Source organism: Camelus ferus, chromosome 10, assembly GCF_009834535.1.
Source record: "Camelus ferus isolate YT-003-E chromosome 10, BCGSAC_Cfer_1.0, whole genome shotgun sequence".
NCBI classification, from domain to species: Eukaryota; Metazoa; Chordata; class Mammalia; order Artiodactyla; family Camelidae; genus Camelus; species Camelus ferus.
Window position 1 is genome coordinate 25567513 of NC_045705.1, and position 17623 is coordinate 25585135.

The 17623-nt window shown below is 37.6% G+C and overlaps 1 protein-coding gene across 1 annotated transcript in view; it reads right to left on the reverse strand.

The window, feature by feature from the left end:
- Positions 1 to 17623, reverse strand: part of LRRC4C (leucine rich repeat containing 4C) — an 876636-nt gene that overhangs the window by 247444 nt on the left and 611569 nt on the right. Inside the window, 1 exon segment of the mRNA XM_032488484.1 lies at positions 7928 to 8031. The gene's annotated coding sequence lies outside the window, so the exon portion shown is untranslated.

Below are 17623 nucleotides of genomic sequence, written 5' to 3' on the forward strand. Positions count from 1 at the left end.
TGCAAATGGGAAGATTAACTTTGTTTTAAACATTATATCTCCATTGCTTAGTTAGTACAGAGTGCCTGCATATAGCCACTGCTCAATAAATATTTGTTAAATGAAAGAATAATTGTTAGCTGTCTGCAAGGCATCAATCAATAAGTTCCCAGCAGTCTGAGTCTATATTTCCTCTGTCAAACTCATGCTCTAGCACAGAAAGCAACCCACATGGTGGGAAGGATTAAATTCAATTATTTTAAAAATTTGTTTTTCCTGATGTATTTCTTACACCCTGGCATCAGTATGTAGTCAATCTCTTTCTCCCTCCCTCTCTCTTTTTTTTCCTGTGCACGCACATGCGAGCACACACACACACACACCAGAATAAGCGCTTATCTTACCACAAACATCTGTGTTTGCTTGGAGAATGCGGAACAGACAGGGCATTCACCTGAAATGTTATCCTGATGAAGAAGTCTGTCATCCTGTGTCTACTCTGCACTCACTAATAGTTATGCAGGATGTGGTCCACAGAACCATGTGGTTTATTTTGGCTATCACTTATCCTTTGAGTACCTTTGGTAATTGGCTGTGTTGACAGAAGCAGCCAACACTTCATATTAGAGGTTCCAGTGGGTGCGTCATGTGTTGATTGCTTTCTCTGTCAATTCATTCTGGTTGCCCAGTAATGAAATCGAAATGAAACTATCACAAATCGGTGGCTCATCAAATCTAAAGCGAGACGGACAGCCCATCTCTTCTGACTGAGGAATATTCCACGTGGGTGTTCTTTCCCCTCTCTAGCCCAACGCAGGTGCACATTTTCTGGCAGGAAAGGGAAACCTAATGAGAGGAATATGAAGACTGCGTGTATAAATTCGTAATCTGATAATTCATAAGGAACTACAGCCAGAAGTGTTGTGTGTGTGTGTTTCTTGTTGGATTTGGTACCTGCATCACTCTCTATGGAATGAAATGAAATACTACATTTCTTTTGAAATAAATATCTACACCTCTTGCAGCCTTCAGACAAAGAGGAGAGGGACTGAAAACATGGGAAAATGGGTAGGGAGGTTTAAAGTGAAGGAAATTCAGTTAACTGAACTATAGATGCTGGAGTTTCAGATGAACATTTCAGAAGAGAACATTGAACAGAAATAGGGTTCAGAGGTCTCCTCTCTCGTCCAACACTGAAGGAGTCTTTAATTTCCAGGATCCCAGTGGCAAACTGGGTTTCACTATGTGTTTACATTATGCCTTTTTTTGGTCTCTATTTGACGATGTAATAAAAGTTAGTGTCATATTATGCTCTGATTATTTGAAAAATATTTATTTTAGATGTTTCAATAATAAGTTCATATTTTTGTAGGGTACTTGGTACTTTTTGTTTTCAAAACAAATTTTTGACCCTTATAACTACCCTGTAAAGTTGGCCAGGCAGACATGTTTTATTCCCATTTGAGAGGAGGAAACTGAGGCTTAACGACTACAGAGTTTACTAATGACAAAATGGAACTAGAATCCATAGCTCCTGACCCAGTTCAATACTCCAGCCATTAACTTTCTAGAAGACACAACATCTAGAGATAGTATAAGGATTCACTTAGACAGTTATTAAACAAGGAACACAAAGTCTTCTTCACTTTATCAAAACAGATAACAAAAAATTTGTTCATTTATATCAATCTTCCCCCAAACGACAGTCAATCCAAGACCATCCCAAATGAGTCAGAGAGCTGATGTACATACAAGGGGGAAGGAAAGAACTAACACTTTTTGGAGAGTCTCTTATGGACTAAGTTCAGTATCAGGCATGTCAAGGACAGTGAGTAGCTTGTCCTAATGGCTGGTAGAAGGCAGATATGTAATAATGAGGCCAGTTCCACCACACCACATTACCTCCAGTCTGCTTACAATGGCCTTAGCAGAAACTATTCTTGCAACTTCTTGTGTATGATAGGCAATCAAATGACTCTAGTCCAGGTTGATTTTTGGGATGAAGTTGAACCTAAGTGTGAGTTGTGATTTGTATGGTCTTCTTACCATATGACTTGACTCAATATGCTTATGTTTTCTGGGTGTTATTTTCCTCCTATACAACTAGTAATTTGAGTAAAATTATTTATGTTGTTTATTCTAGCTCTAAAATCACATCATATGGTTTCATAGAGTTCCTTGACATGTGGTACACAGTACAAGCTGAGTGGTTCTGGTGAGAAGTGTTTCCACAACAGTGGATATCATAATTAGGCAGGAATTAAAATGCCAACTTTAGACAAATCAAGTTGGCTAGTCAAAGATTTATCGTTAGAGTTACTAAACAGGTCACAAATAGAACCTAGAAAATAATCTAGGTTCCCCAAGACGTGATGAACAGTAAAGAACACATTTTAAAATTATCATGCATCTATTTTTTTAAATGAAAAGTAATACAGAATAAGAGCCTTTATTTGCTGACTAATGCTGACACACTCATTTCCATAAACAAATCAACCTTAACATAAGGACAATGTGGTCTCTCACCATTGGACAGATGGTGCCAAATTGTGGAATCACAGGTCAATAGAACAGAAGAACCCAGTAGGACGAAGACTTTAGCTACTCCAGTCCTTTTTTCATCCTCTATTTCAAAGAAATCAGATCTGACAGTCCAAACTTCAAAATGGCCTTCTGTTTACACTATCAGAAACAAAACACTAATCAGTGTGTGTCATAAACATTAGAGAGGCAAAGAACATTGGGGCCAATCAAGCTTATTCTCCAGGGATGCAGAAAACCAAGTCCAAAGAGGTGAAGTGATGTTCAAAATTGTGCAGAATTGGCAGGGGAGGGTATAGCTCAGTGGTAGGGTGTGTGCTTAGCGTGCACAAGGTCCTGGGTTCAATCCCCAGTACCTCCATTAAAATAAATAAATAAATAAACCTACCTCCACCCCCACAAAAACACAGAATTGGTTCCCAGAAATAAACTCCACCCTCCGAACCTCCAAAATTCAAATCCAGTGAAATTTTTCCACTGCATTATGTGTATAGTTTTCTATATCAGGTTCACAGGTTCTTGCGGTGATAGCCCTCAGATTTTCATGGCTGCCTCCCACAGTGCCTGGGTGTGGCCACGTGCCTTGTGTTGCTCAATGAGACCAAAGCATACAGGACCACAGCAGAGACTTTAAAAGTGCTCGGGCATAGGGTCCTTTCCCTTCCTTGTGCTCTTGTTATCTGTTGGCACCAAGCTAATCTGCCAAGATGTTCTTGTCACATCACTTCACCTGCAGAATCCTAGTCGACCCACAGGTGGCTTAAGATGCGTGAGTTCAGCTAAAATGAGTGGTATTCAGCTTAGTTGAGTCTTGCCCAGTTGAGTCACACAATCAAAGCTAAATACAGAGTTGTTATTTTAAACTATTAGGTTTTATGGTGTTCTTTAAAACAGTGCAAAACCTATGGATAACAAGCAGTGAATGGCACCATCTGACCAGTCACCAAACCAGACATTTTGACTTCTCAGTCTCCCTCATGATTACCCTTTATATTTAACGATGCATCCAGCCCTGCAATTCAGTCTCAGAAATGACTCATTCTGACTCATAAATGAACTGCTCCTTTCCTCATAATTCCTCTGCCTCTGTCCTAGCCCATGATGCCATTATCCCTTGCCTGAATACTTTTTTCGTTGCACAGACTCCCATCCAGTAGTCCTGTCTCCATTCCTGTGAGCCTCCAACTCATCTTCCTCTATACAGTCAAGTTCTACAATCCAGGTCTAAAAATAATGTCCCCATGTTCAAAATTTTCAATGGCCTTCTGTTATTCTTAAAATACAATCCAGACTTCATACCACAGTGAGGCAAATATCCTCCTGTCTTTCTTTTTAGTACAGAGTCTTTCTTTCAGATTTTACGTTGGCAGGCATTTGGTCGTTGCAAACGGAGGGACTGTTTTCCACGGTGCTTATGTGACCAAGTTCTCAACAATGGAATCTATACACTTTTATGTCAGTTCCTTAAAAGGACATTGTCTATTTCTTCATTTCTTCCTGGGTGAATGGAAACTAGATGCAGTGCAAGGGAGCTAACCTGGATCATGTGACCACATGGATAGCACCCTAGGGAATGAGGGCACCCCGAGAAAGAAGGAACTTGAGTCTCTAGGTGATCTGGTAGAACAGAGCTGGCTACCCACACTGGACAGCTCAGTTTTCTCTGTGTGGGTACGGAAGAGGGAAGCGGGCTTCCCTCTAGCCTGAGATGCTATACATAGGGTCTCTTTTTAGAGTCTCTTGGCATCTAGCCTAAGTAATCTACGTGACCTCCACGGACTGCTGGAGTATTGCTACTGTCACTGCCTTGGTCTCACTTTTTTTCAAATCTCCTCTTCACCTTCTGGAGCTATAATCTATAATCACCAGCTGTTTACTTCCTGAAACATCCACCAGACCTTTTATCTGAGCTTTTCCTCTTGGTCAATATACTTTTCCACCTCCTTCCTTCCTCTCTGTCTGCCCACATGCTATCCAACGTCAGGCCTAAGCTCAGTATTTTTTCCATAAACCTTCCCTGTTGTCTCCTAAGTCTGGGCTCTTTTTTCCTCTCATGTGTGATTATTCTGTCTCATTCTGTTAAAGCACAAAGCATATTATTTTGCATTTGTTTGTTTGTCTCTGGCTAAATGATACATTTTGTGAAAGCAAAAACAGTATCTCTTTCACTCACCATCATGTCTCCAAATGACAGTGTGATGTCTGGTATGTATTAGGCATTATATACATTAACTGAATAAATTAATGTAAAAGTATTAAAAAATACTGAAAAGTAATTTACTTAAAAATAAATAGTGGTTATTTCTGTGTAGCGGGGCTATAAAGGATTTTTTAAAACTATATTTCAGTATTTTCCAAAGTCTCCAGAGGGTGCATATCTTACTTTCATAACTACAAAACACAATCGAACAAAATATTTTTTTCTAAAACATGTATTGGATACAAAAGCTGACTTCTAATTTTGATTTACAAAACAAACAAGAATATACGCGTTAACTGGATAAAATACACTTCTGCCTACGAGTTAGGACAACTATTGTATGCTCAGGCTAGCAACAAGGAAATATGAAATACTGTAATTGACCAATTTTGAAGTTCTGTCCCCAAGAGATGAAGAAAATCGACGTGCGCTCCTCCTCCCTGTCACTAAGATGAATTTGTGTGTAGCAGGGGATACATGGAGGATGATGGATGTGGGCTACATATAGTCTCTCGAAGCTTGTTTGCAAAGGCTTAGTTGTCCTGTCTCCCACCTAAGTTTTCATAAAAGCTTTAAGGATCAGAGTTGATTGCAACTGAAATTTTACTCTCTGGAGAGACTGTGAGAGCGTCTTATGGTCTAGCCTCAAAGGACATTTGCATAGGGTTGGATTTAATCATCTGAAAAGTAAGAACTCCCCCATTTCTTTCAGCCTGCAGAACAAAGTTGTAAATGTGGAGCTCATGTGGATTTGAGAAAGCAGAGCCGCCATGGGGAATATTTGCTCCTCACACACGGGACCGAACTGTAGCTCAGACATGTTGACTTCTTTGTCAGCAGCTGGAAGATACTCTATTTTTTTTTGTCTTTTTTGCCCTTGAAATAGGATGATCTGATTGATTTTGGTCGGTGTGCTTTCAGTTTTGGATTTCTCATTGCTAAACTCAACCTTCAGGAAGGTAACATTTCACTGCACGGGATCAAAGGAAATCTCCCTAAAAATCATCAGTTTAATGAGGGCTGGTCTTTCATTCTGGTGAGTTTTCCTCATTTGCTCTCAGAATGAGGACAACTGTCACAGATACATTACACACAGAAAAAGGCTGGGCCAAGGTGAAGGCAGAAATTAATTTAATCTCCTGTTCTAGCTTCAACTACCCACATCCTTCAAACCAACAACAGCAACACAGAATTAATAGCTCGACATACTTTTGTATTTAACCTTGAAGTATGGTCGGGCAATTTAAACCAATTCGACAGGCAAATTCAATCAGTATAAAGAATCCATTAGCGATTGAGACCCATTCATTCACCCCCAAAATTTAAACTCAGTAACTGCATCATATGTGCTATAGTTAAGACTCAGCTGAAGAGCATGAAGAAATGAGCAAAGAGGATGAGAACACTGGGGAGGTGCTTATTAAAAGTACAACTTAAAATATTACCAACTTATTTCCAATCATTCGTTGTGTGTTCAAATAAATTGCAGAGAATTCATTACTATTTCATTGATAAATAAAAAGAAGAATGATACCAGTCCACTTCCCAGAATCTCATGTGTTAAAACTTTATCATTTTCTACACCAAATGGGAAGAAGTGCAATCCATCAGATTTGAGATTCCGACAAAAATCTTCTATGAACTGACGATTTTCGATATAGTAAATTGATTACTCCTGTGATAGGGTCCAGAACCTGAACTCTGAGATCTTTTGTTGAATTTTGCCCACAACATTTCAACTAAAATTGAGTTAACATACAACAACGAAACCAAACAAAATGTGTTTGGGATATGAAAGGAAGTTATACGTTTAATTAAATCACATCTAGTTATTTCATTTTCTTCTACTAAATTCTTTCCTAGAAATTTTCTTCTGTTTATACACATCTAGTATCAGGAAATTACTGCTTTTAGGAGCAGTTTATTTTATTCTTGGCCAATTTTATATTTGTGTCAAGTTGTAAAGTTATTTACCTGCCACTTCACTCGAAACTCTCATACCTTGGGGGAGAGGGGGACACTCTATAATTAAGTTATAAACATCACAAGTTTTAGATGAGGATATAGATTAAGTCATTTTAGTAAGAGCCAAAATTAATAAATGCAGAGTAAGGTCTAGAGCAGAGGTTGGCAAGCTATGGTCTATAGGCAGTCTGTCTTTACATGCCAAAGAATAGCTTTTGCATTTGTAAATTGTTAGAAAAAAGAAAAAAGCAATATTTCATAGCACATGAAAATGTATGGCATTTAAAATTTAGTGTCCATAAATAAAGTTTCATTGGAACACAGCCACATACATTGTTTACATATTGCCTATAACTGCTATTGTGCTATACAGAGTTCAGTAACTGTGACAGAGACAAGCCTAAAATATTTCTCTTTAGAGAAAAAAAAATTGCTGACCCCAGTCTAGAAAAGTGTTGTCCAATAGAAACATAACATAAAGCACAAATATACTTTAAATTTTTCAGTAGCCACGTTAAAAACGGTAAACAGAAATGAGTAAAATTAAATGATCTATTTTAAGTCAAAATGCCCCAAACATGATCTTGACATATAATCAATATAAAAATTGTAAGTGCAATATTTCACATTTTTTTTAATACCAAAACTTTAAAAGTTAGTGTGCATTTCATCTATAGCTCCTATCCATTCAGACTAGCCATATTTCAAGTTCTCATGACCACCTATGGCCGGCAGCTACCATACTGAGCTCTGTAGGTGTAGCCAACAGGTGTTCGGTTGGATCTCCAGCTACTAAATAGCACGTTTACATTTTATTGAGTTCACTCTGCCCTGTCCTCTTTGATTCCCCCCCTTTCCTGATGAATGGAGGACTGTGTCAAGAGAGGTTTGCTGGGTTTGGGGGTCTCGGTTTTCAGGGTGTAGAAACGAGGCACACGTTGGTGCTTGCTGTTCGTGGTACTGGTGGCAAACTCATGCAAGTGCTCTTGTTTCTTTCTACCCAAGTTAAAGTTCTATATTCTGAACTGAATCCGGTAATCTAGGTGTTGCCTTTAGATTACAGAGCAGGAAGAAATGTCATTTCTTTTGCTCTAGAGAGAATTTTGCTGGTAATGTAGGCTGTCCAATTAGCTTTCTTGGCAGCTAAATCTCACCATTGATTCTTATTATACCCATGGGAATATATCACCTCTATCTCTTTTTTTAAAGTGTTGCAATTAAAGCCACATAAACCCGCCTTACCCTTAAGTAGGGCTTCCCTTTGCTGTTCGTACTTCTGTGTTGTGATTCAGAAACTAGGCTCACGTGGAACGCTGGTGATTGACAAACAGGACTGTGTTCTCTAGCTACAAAAAAAAAAAAAGAAAAAAGAAAAAAAGAAGAAAAGAAAAAAAACCCCAACAATGTCAGTATTCCCATTTTGAAGGGAAAGAAGAGAGAAACTGATTGATAATATTGACTCCAGTTTATATTATTTTGTTATACATTTTTCTGAATTTTTATTGTGTTAAACAGCTTGCTCATTAAAAGATAATAAAATGGGGAGCAAAACTTGTTATTGGAAAACCTCAGAAAAAGTCACACATGCTTACTTAGTTCAAGCACTTTTAGTTTTTGTGGACTTGCGTTCACAGTGCTGTGATTTTATAGTGTTTTTAATTTGCACAGTAATGTTTTAATGTAGTCAAATTGTTCCCAGATTTTAAGATGGAATTAAACACATCAAAAATGTACGTCATTAGAAAATCCCATTTGGTTATTTCAAATAACAACACTATAGTTCCATGTATTCCAGCATCTGAGCGTGGTGAAGCTCTTAGGATATATTTCATCCTTTTTTTTTTTTTTTTCCATTTTACCTTATTCTCTCTTTCCTTACTGTTTTTACATCAAACCCAGAGTACTGAATGAATAGTCCAAAATACAAATTCTGAGTATAAAAAGTTTACAAGTCAGTTCCTATTTCTCTGCATCTCAAACTGTAAGATAAAGCAAATGTTAAGTGTTGCAGGCTCCAAGAAAGAATAGTTTAAGATTATTATAATTATGGTTCTAAAACAACAGTTATATGTTACTTTTCAACAAATATTAGGCACTCTCATATTTCTCCACTGAGGCACAGACAGTGAGGAAATTCAGTAAATGTAAGAACTGACAGTAATAATATAATAGTGAGAGCTAATATTTTTATGGGTTTCCCATATGATATATGCTATGCAAACATTTCACATACACTATCTCCCTGCATACTCACAAAAGCTCTGTGAGGTTACACCCAATATCGTTCCCATTTTACAGGTGAGGGAATAGATTTATTGAGGTTGAGCAACTTTTTTGAGGTTAAAAAACATAACAGGGATACTGATTTTCTGAAATAAAATATTGGATTTTTTTTTTCAGTTATTCATTGAGAAAACCAAGAGTGAACATCCTTATTTTTGCTACAATGGTCTGTCCCCCTTTTTGAAGCACATTTTTGTGAAAATTCTAGCTTTCCTTCTAAACCTCCAACAAAAACAACTTCCACATATGGTGTTTATTTTCCAAAATAAGTCATGACTTCATCTTGAAAAAAATATCTCCACAAAACCAGAATACAAATGAGAACAATGGCACATAATAAACTGTATTGTTTTCATAAACAACGCCTTTTCCCTGAGGAGCGGAAATCACTAAAGGATACCACACTCAGGCTTGAATAATTTATAAATAATAAATAAGTTGCACCATTGGTCACAGAATTATCTAATCTTTCCTATTAAACTTGCTTCTTTCCTGGTTTTCTATTTTCCTGTGTGTGACTAAGACTCTCCTCCTCCCACTTAGGTGGGCTCAACATTGCACAAGCTTCCACTTCTCTCCTCCCCGCATGGACTAATTTATCAACTCGTTTAATTTTGAATGAACAACAAATACTCTTGCCTTTTTACCTCCATCACCATAATCATTTTGTCCAATTATCTCCAAGTTGAGATCCTTGACTGGGTCCCTTCCTTCTGATTCACCTTGAATATTTCTGCAAAATTACTCTTTCTTTTTTGGGGTGGAGGGAAGAGGTAATTAAGTTTATTCATTCATTTATTTATTTATTTAATTTATTTTAATTTTCTTGACAGAGATACTGGGGATTGAACCTAGGACCTCATGCATGCCAAGCACACACTCTGCCCCTGAGCTACACCCTACTCCCCACAAAAAATTACTTTTTCTAAAGCACAGTTCTGCACTGCAGTTCACAACATTTTTCCTGGAGTCAAGTTACAAGGGTTCAAATTCTGGCTCCACCCCTGACTCACTCTGATTCTGGGACCATTCCTGAAACACTAGGCCTCAGGTTCTCTAACACAGGAATAACAGTATTGCCTATGGCACTGGATTGTTCTGAAGACTATATAAAATAAAGTTGGCACAGCACTTAAAATAGTGCCCAGAACCAAAATTATTATTATTATTATTATTATTATTATTATTATTATTATTATTATTATTATTATTATTACTACTACTACTACTACTACTACTACTACTATTATTATATTCAGGACAAAAGACTTCAGTGGTGTAAGATGGCATTCTAGACCCTCAAGCCAATCTACAGTTGCAATTGCATTTTCTCACAATTTCAACTCAATTCAATTCAGCATCAATTTAGCCAGAACCCATCTATACAATGGAGAGGATTAAAAAGCCAGACATAGTACTTACCTTGATGAAACTTGAAATCTGATGAGACTAATGGAATCATAAATAAATATGAGACTATATTTATGTGCCAGACTATATAGCACATTAAGTACCACACTGTGGTCCATGGCAGGAGGTGACTGGTTCTTTTGAAAAGGGATAGTGAGGAGAGGCTTAGAAGGTTGCATTGACAAGGCAGTATTTGGACTGGGTCTCATCGTAAGTGACAACTTCACCAGACCAGGCCCTTAAAGGAAGGGAGGATAGCACACAAAAAAGCACTGACACACACTATACTCAGCTATACAGGACCGTATTACATACTTGCCTGAGTCTCCCCCTCCTCAAGACTTCTACTATTCTCTCTTAGAATTCCCATTTTCCCCTCAACCTCAACACCTACAAATCTTTTCTAGCTCCTAAGACTCAATTTGGAAGTTATTTAGTCAAAGAAGCCTTGATTTCACGATTTGGAAATCCTCTTTATTTTTCATTCCTATAGCATGTTAGCTAGATCTTTCTGTGGTGCTTCATGTATCTTATCTTCATAGTTATTTATGTGTAGAATATAAGCTCCTTGAAATTAGGAGCTATGTAAAATTTATTTTTGTACCTCATATAACACTCTGACAATCTCTAGTAAATATCCAGAAGATATTTGTATAATTAAATGAATGTTGTTTTAAAGCCAGAACAACTCAGGGTGGAAAAAGGACTTGCTCAAGTCACTGACCATTACAGTAAGTTCCTTAAGGACAGAAATATGTTATCCTTGTTCACCACTATACTCCTGATGCCACAAATACTTTCGAATCAATATCAGATCATACCAGTGGCAGAAATAATAACAAAAATCTAGTCTTCACAACTTCAAGGTCATTACTTGTATCTTTAAATTATAAACTTTTGTATAATTCAAAATCTAAGATAAATGCACCCTTCTCACAATGCTATGTTAATTTCTCTACTATATGAATATTATAGCTAAACTTATTCATTCATTTGACTTTATACAGATGATTATGTACTAACATTTGTATATTGTATTGTTTCTCCCTTTATGGCTAAAAATAATTAAAATGTATTTGTGTTTAAGCTATCCTTTTCCATTTAACTTTTATGGAAATTCTAGACTTGCACGATTAGATGGATTCTATTGAAATCATGCTGCAAAAGAATGGAAGCAAAAGCACTGGGAGCCAGAGGATTGTCAATTAAATGAGTAACTTCTGCAAAGGTCAGAACGTGAGATTACAGATTTTGCTGAACATTAAATTTGGCTAAAAAACAAAAGCAACAGAAAGACAAATCTCAGCAGATTGGTTTAATTGAATAGTGTTTTCAAATCCACTTTCATTAGCTAGAATTCTGCAGGACCCAGCGGTTCAGGAAAAGAGTCCCTTTCTAGTAGCTGATGGAGATAGTAAAAAGCCATCTTAAAGTCTGGGTTTATTAAAAATGACTGAAAAGCATTACAGGGCAGTGGTGACTGTAATCGCTGATTTGCCAACCAGTGGGGTGGAGTTAAAAATGCATTAGAATTTGTACAAAAGAAAGCAGAAAGCAACGGGTCTCTATTGTTTCTGTCATAGTTAAATGAACCGTTATTTCCCTTTGAGTGGCTAATAATGTAAGGCCTGTAAAAAAAGAAGAAACATTCCCTTTTGGAACGTGAATAACATGAAATCTAGTACTAATGAAATGGACAGCTTCTTTTTCTATGTATGTGTGTGATGTGTTCATTGAAACACACACACATTCAGGAAGAAGAAGGAATCTCTTAGAATGGACAGCAGTATCTTCAATCTTTTTATGACTAGGGTTTGATCAAGCAGAGCACACAGAATTAGAATGTAAAAGGTAACTCCAAGGAGGAGGGGAATAAACAGCTCTAGAAGGTATCTATAAAATCTAACTATGTACACTAATATTAATTCTTGTCATTAATTTCAAGTCATTCCTTGATTTTGTTTATAAAGATTTCACACTCCTGATCTTTCCATCCATGTTCATCTCTCTCTCTCTATTCATATACTCAAAAATATTTACTGAAGGAGAGGTGAGTAAGAAGTTATAAGATCACTGCCCTCATGCAGTTTGTGGCTTAAACATGGAGGCATGCGGTAACCAAATAATTTCATGACTGTATCATTACAAATGTTATAAGGAATTCAATTAAAAAAAAAAAGGCACAGGGTGCTGTCATCAAGGCCAGCTTCCCAGGCATAGACTCTCAATAGTCTCATGAGAGCTCATGTTCAGAGAGGCTGCAGAATTGTTTTGATGCTCTCCCACTGCTGTCTTGAAATTCTTGATAATTAAAATGATCAAACTTAAAAATCTGAAATTGTGTAATAATTAAGTCCACTCGTGTAATGGAACATGCACATGTGCAGAGGCACCGAGGAACGTGAGTTCCATCATTCCTCACCGCTCCGTTCATATGTAGCACAGAATTCTGATGAGCGTAGGGTATTGGGAATTTGGTGATACTTAAAAGAGTATAAGAGTATAGGAGATGAGCATGTGACATCTAAGAAGACTGAGTAAGCAAGCCTACTGACGCCCCTGGAGGCAACACTTCCTGTTCTAACCGGAACTTACTTGGAACGTACAAAGAGGCTAATGACACTGAAAGAAACATGAAGGACCAAGAAACTCTATCATATTCTCCCTTATTCACGTTACCTCCCTGTGTCAGCCAATCACTTATGCTGGATGCGATGACATTGAAGCAAAATGGAGGAAAGAGTAACCCATAGTTCCTTTTTCTTTCTGTCCTTTTTTTATCCGTCAGTAAGTTGAAAGTAGAAAACGTTGATAGAATGTGTGCATATAAGAAACAAGATTAAAAAAATCTAAATTAGTTTTGTGCAACATTTCCTCTGTTCTAGTAAGAAGGAAATATATATGCATGTATGAGCGACAAAATAAGAATTGGGTAATTCCTATTAAGCTCATTGGCAGTGAAAACTGGCTTTGCACACAATAATGATAAATATCAAAATATAGTAACTTAAAGCTGTACACTATAATTAATAATTTATTAAAGTAATGCTAATAATTACAAATTTTAACTTTTTCTTTACTTAGAACATTGAATAATAAATAAAAAACACCCTGACAAGTCAAGAGAGAAGGAAAAAGAAGAAAAAAATCTTTATAACCTACTTTTCTTAACGCTTTTGTTTTGTTTTTTGAACACATTTTCATTTGGGGTTGGGCTCGGCAAGTCATGCAAATGGACCTGCGTAAGAATGTGTAGCAAAGATCTGACTTAGCCTGGGAAGTAACAGAAGGACTTCTTGCCCAGTGATAATTAAACTCAGAGTAAAGATAAGCAGGAGTAAGGCCAATACAAAAGGCCATAGGAGGCCTGGAAGTGGGTGGGGAGGATTGAATGTTCTAGGCAGAGAGTCAGATCCAAAGACACTAAAGGAAGAAGGAGCTAGGAGTGTTCGTGGAACAGAAATAAAGTCAATGCAGTTGGAACTTAGCAAGCAGGTGAAAGATTGCCCAGGGCAAACCTTCCACCACTCTGCAGGTCCAGAAAGAGGAAAAACAAAAGGGCAGAAACCAGGGCAACTGGCATACCCAGGCTTGATATGGAGGAAAGCCAGCCCACACTATTGTTACATGCCTGGCACTCTGCTGAGTGATGTTACCTTTTCGGTCTTCCAACAACAAAGTAAAGTGGGATTTACTAGTTTTTCAGACAAAGAAATATGACGCTCAGATAGATTGAGAAATTTGTCCCAGGTCATATAGCCAGTGAGTGACAGTCACAGATAACACATTCTTTCTGAATATGAACTAAAATATATTCCCCGGGAGGGAAGGGACCTGGCCTGTCTTTGTGTTTTTATCTTCTGAGCAGATAGACCAATGCTTGACACATAATAAACTCTCAATATTTGTTAAATGAATGAATGAATGACTTGAGTGAGTCTTATTTGGCAAATCCACTGTGTCTTCATGAATTCAAATGGATTTTAGAATATTTGGGTAGGACTTTTGTAAACTTTGAGAACCAGTAATATTTCCTTTCAAATGAACTACAAAAAATGAAAAGGGAAAATAGCAGTTTTAGTTGAAAGAGAAAAGACAAGAAGGGGGGTTATAGACTTTGCCTTTATTAACTGTGTGACTTTGGGCTAGTCACCCCCCTTTAGTTCTCATTTTTTTTCAATAGAATAGAACAGGTCATGTGTGAGTTTCTTTCCAGATCTCACACGGTTTGATTCTGTGAGTTGTCTGCCAATCATAGAACTCAATGCATAAACTTTCTCTTTTGCAACAGAGAGGAAACACAAAATATGATACACAAGATTCTAAGGCACCAAATTCCTCAAACAAGCTCATTCCATTCATTCATTCGTCCATTCCTTCTTTAGCGTGCCTTTCTGAGAGGTGTACCATGTGCCCACAAGACGTCTCCTGCTGAAATGATGAAATGGACAATGATCTCCATTTCTGGAAGCAGGAAGACTCAGAGGCAGTAAAACATGGGTTGGAGTTTATCTGCTACTCTAACATGGTAAAAACCAAATCTGTTTCCACTTTGAATCATGACTCAGGTAGCAAGCAGAGCCAGCACTTCTGTAATGCAGAGTAATAATGCCAGCACCCTTCGGAATAAATTCTGACGTGTGACTCATTTGACTGCTTTCCTCACTTTCAGCTATAAAACCTCCTACACAGAACAAGATCTGCGCCTTCCACTCATAAAGTCCAATCCCATTGACACAGAGGCGAGCATGTGATCAAAAAGGGCATGGCAGGAAGAATCACGGGCTCTGGCTCACACAGGGCCCAGGAGGCAGAGCCCGTGGAGAGCAGACAGACACCACGTTCCTCCATCAAGGTATGACTTTCTTGGCAGAGCAAGAGTCATTTCTTACGGGAAGTGAGCATCACAAAAGGATGAAGCATGACGGACCAGGTCTAGATGTTTGGGGAGGATTTCTGTCGTTTCTAATATTTGGGGAGGAAAAGCTAATGGAGAAGGCAAGTTTTCCTTAACTGCTTGTGAAGAGTAGAAAACATAGAAGGATACAAACAAATAAACAGCCAACACTAGCTGATAGCTGGAGGATTCTGGCAAGTACTACAAATAGATCTATTTTTAAATTGAAGGATTGTATGAGCTAATTACACTTAAAAAACAGTCACAATCCTTAAAAGCAAGGAGATTGCAGAATGTGCCTCACAGGCCTCCAAGTTCAGGGGGGACGCAGATGCTGGGCTCCGAAATCAGTTGCCACATTTGTACCAAGGCTATGTTTCTACTCAAGCTGCTCCCAGTCAATGATTGAGCAAAGTGGGCTTGTCTCTGTAAGATAAGAGACTCCTCCGACAGCTGACTCTGTCTTGAGGACTCCCTAACAGCTTTACTGAATCTGAGTCTGCACAGTGAACTGGGACCCTTTGATCTAACCTCCATTCAGCTGGGGTAAGAAGTGAATCCTGGGAATCTGTAACACAAAAACTCCCTGCAAACAAGAGTCCAGGACCAGATAGGTTCACTGGGGAATTCTACCAAACATACAAAGAACTCATACCAATCCTTCTTGAACTCTTTCATGACTGAAGAGGAGGAAACACTCCCAAAGGCACTTTATGAAGCCACCATCACCCTAAAAGTAAGACTAGATAGGTAATACCAAAAAAGAAAATTACAGGCCAATATCTCTGATGAATACAGATGCACAAATTCTTAACAAGATAGTATCAAACTGAAACCAAGAACACATAAAAAGGTCATACATCATGATCAAGCTGGATTCATCCTAGGGTCACAAGGATGGTTCAACGTACACAAATCAATCAATGTGAGACAGCACATCAACAAAAGAAAGGCCAGAAACCACATGACCACCTCAGTAGATGCAGAAAAAGCTTTTGATAAAATTCAAAATCGATTTATGATAAAAACTCTTACCCAAGTGGGTATAGAGGGAACATACCTCAATGTAAAAAAAGCCATATATGGCAAACCCACAACCCACATAATACTCAGTGGTGAAAAGCTGAAAGCCTTTCCACTAAAAACTGGAACAAGACAAAGATGCCCACTCTCACCATTCAACGTAGTACTGGAAGTCCTAGCCACAGCAATTGGGTAAGAACGAGAAATAAAAAGTATTCAAGTTAGAAGAGAAGAGGCAAAATTTTCATCATATGCAGATGACATGCTATATATAGAAAACTCTAAAGATTCCGCACAAAAATTACTAGAACTGATAAATGAATTCAGCGAGGTATCAGGATACAAGGTTAGCATACAGAAATCTGCTGTATTTATTTATACTAACAATGAAATATCAGAAAGGGAAAGAAAAAAATTCCTTTTTAAATCATATCAAAAAATAAAATAGTTAAGAATAAACCTAACAAAGGAGGTGAAAGACATATTCTGAGAACTACAAAACATTAATAAAGGAAACTGAAGATGATTCAAAGAAATAGAAAGATATCCAATGCTTTTGGATTAGAAGAATTAATATTGTTAAAATGGCCATACTGCCCAAAGCAATCTACAGATTTAACACGACCCCTATGAAATTACTCATGACATTTTTCACAGAACTAGAACAAATAATTCAAAAATTTATGTGGACCCATAAAATATGAGAATTGCCAAAGCAATCCTGAGGAAAAAGAACAAAGTTGGAGACATAACCCTCCCAGACTTCAGACAACACTATAAAGCTACAATCATCAAATCAGCATTGTATTGGCACAAAAATAGACATACGTATCAGTGGAACAGAATAGAGAGCCCAGAAATAAACCGTCATGCCTATGGTCAATTAATCTGAGACAAAGGAGGCAAGAATATACAATGGAGAAAAGACAGTATCTTCAGCAAGTGGTGTTGGGAAAGCTGGACACCTGCATGTGAATCAGTGACATTAGAACACTCCCTCACACCACACACACACACACACACACACACATGCACCAAACTGCCTCAAAATGGCTTAAAAACTTAAACATGAGACAGGACAGTATAAATCCCCTAGAAGAGAACATGGGCAAAATATTCTGACATAAATCGTACCAATGTTTTCTTAGGTCAGTCTCCCAAGGCAATAGAAATACAAGAAAAATAAAGCAAATGGGACCTAATCAAATGTATAAGCTTTTGCACAGCAAAGGAAACCATAAACAAAATAAAAAGACAATCTACAGTCTGGGAGAAAATATTTGCAGATGATGTGACTGACAAGGGCGTAATTTCCAAAATATACA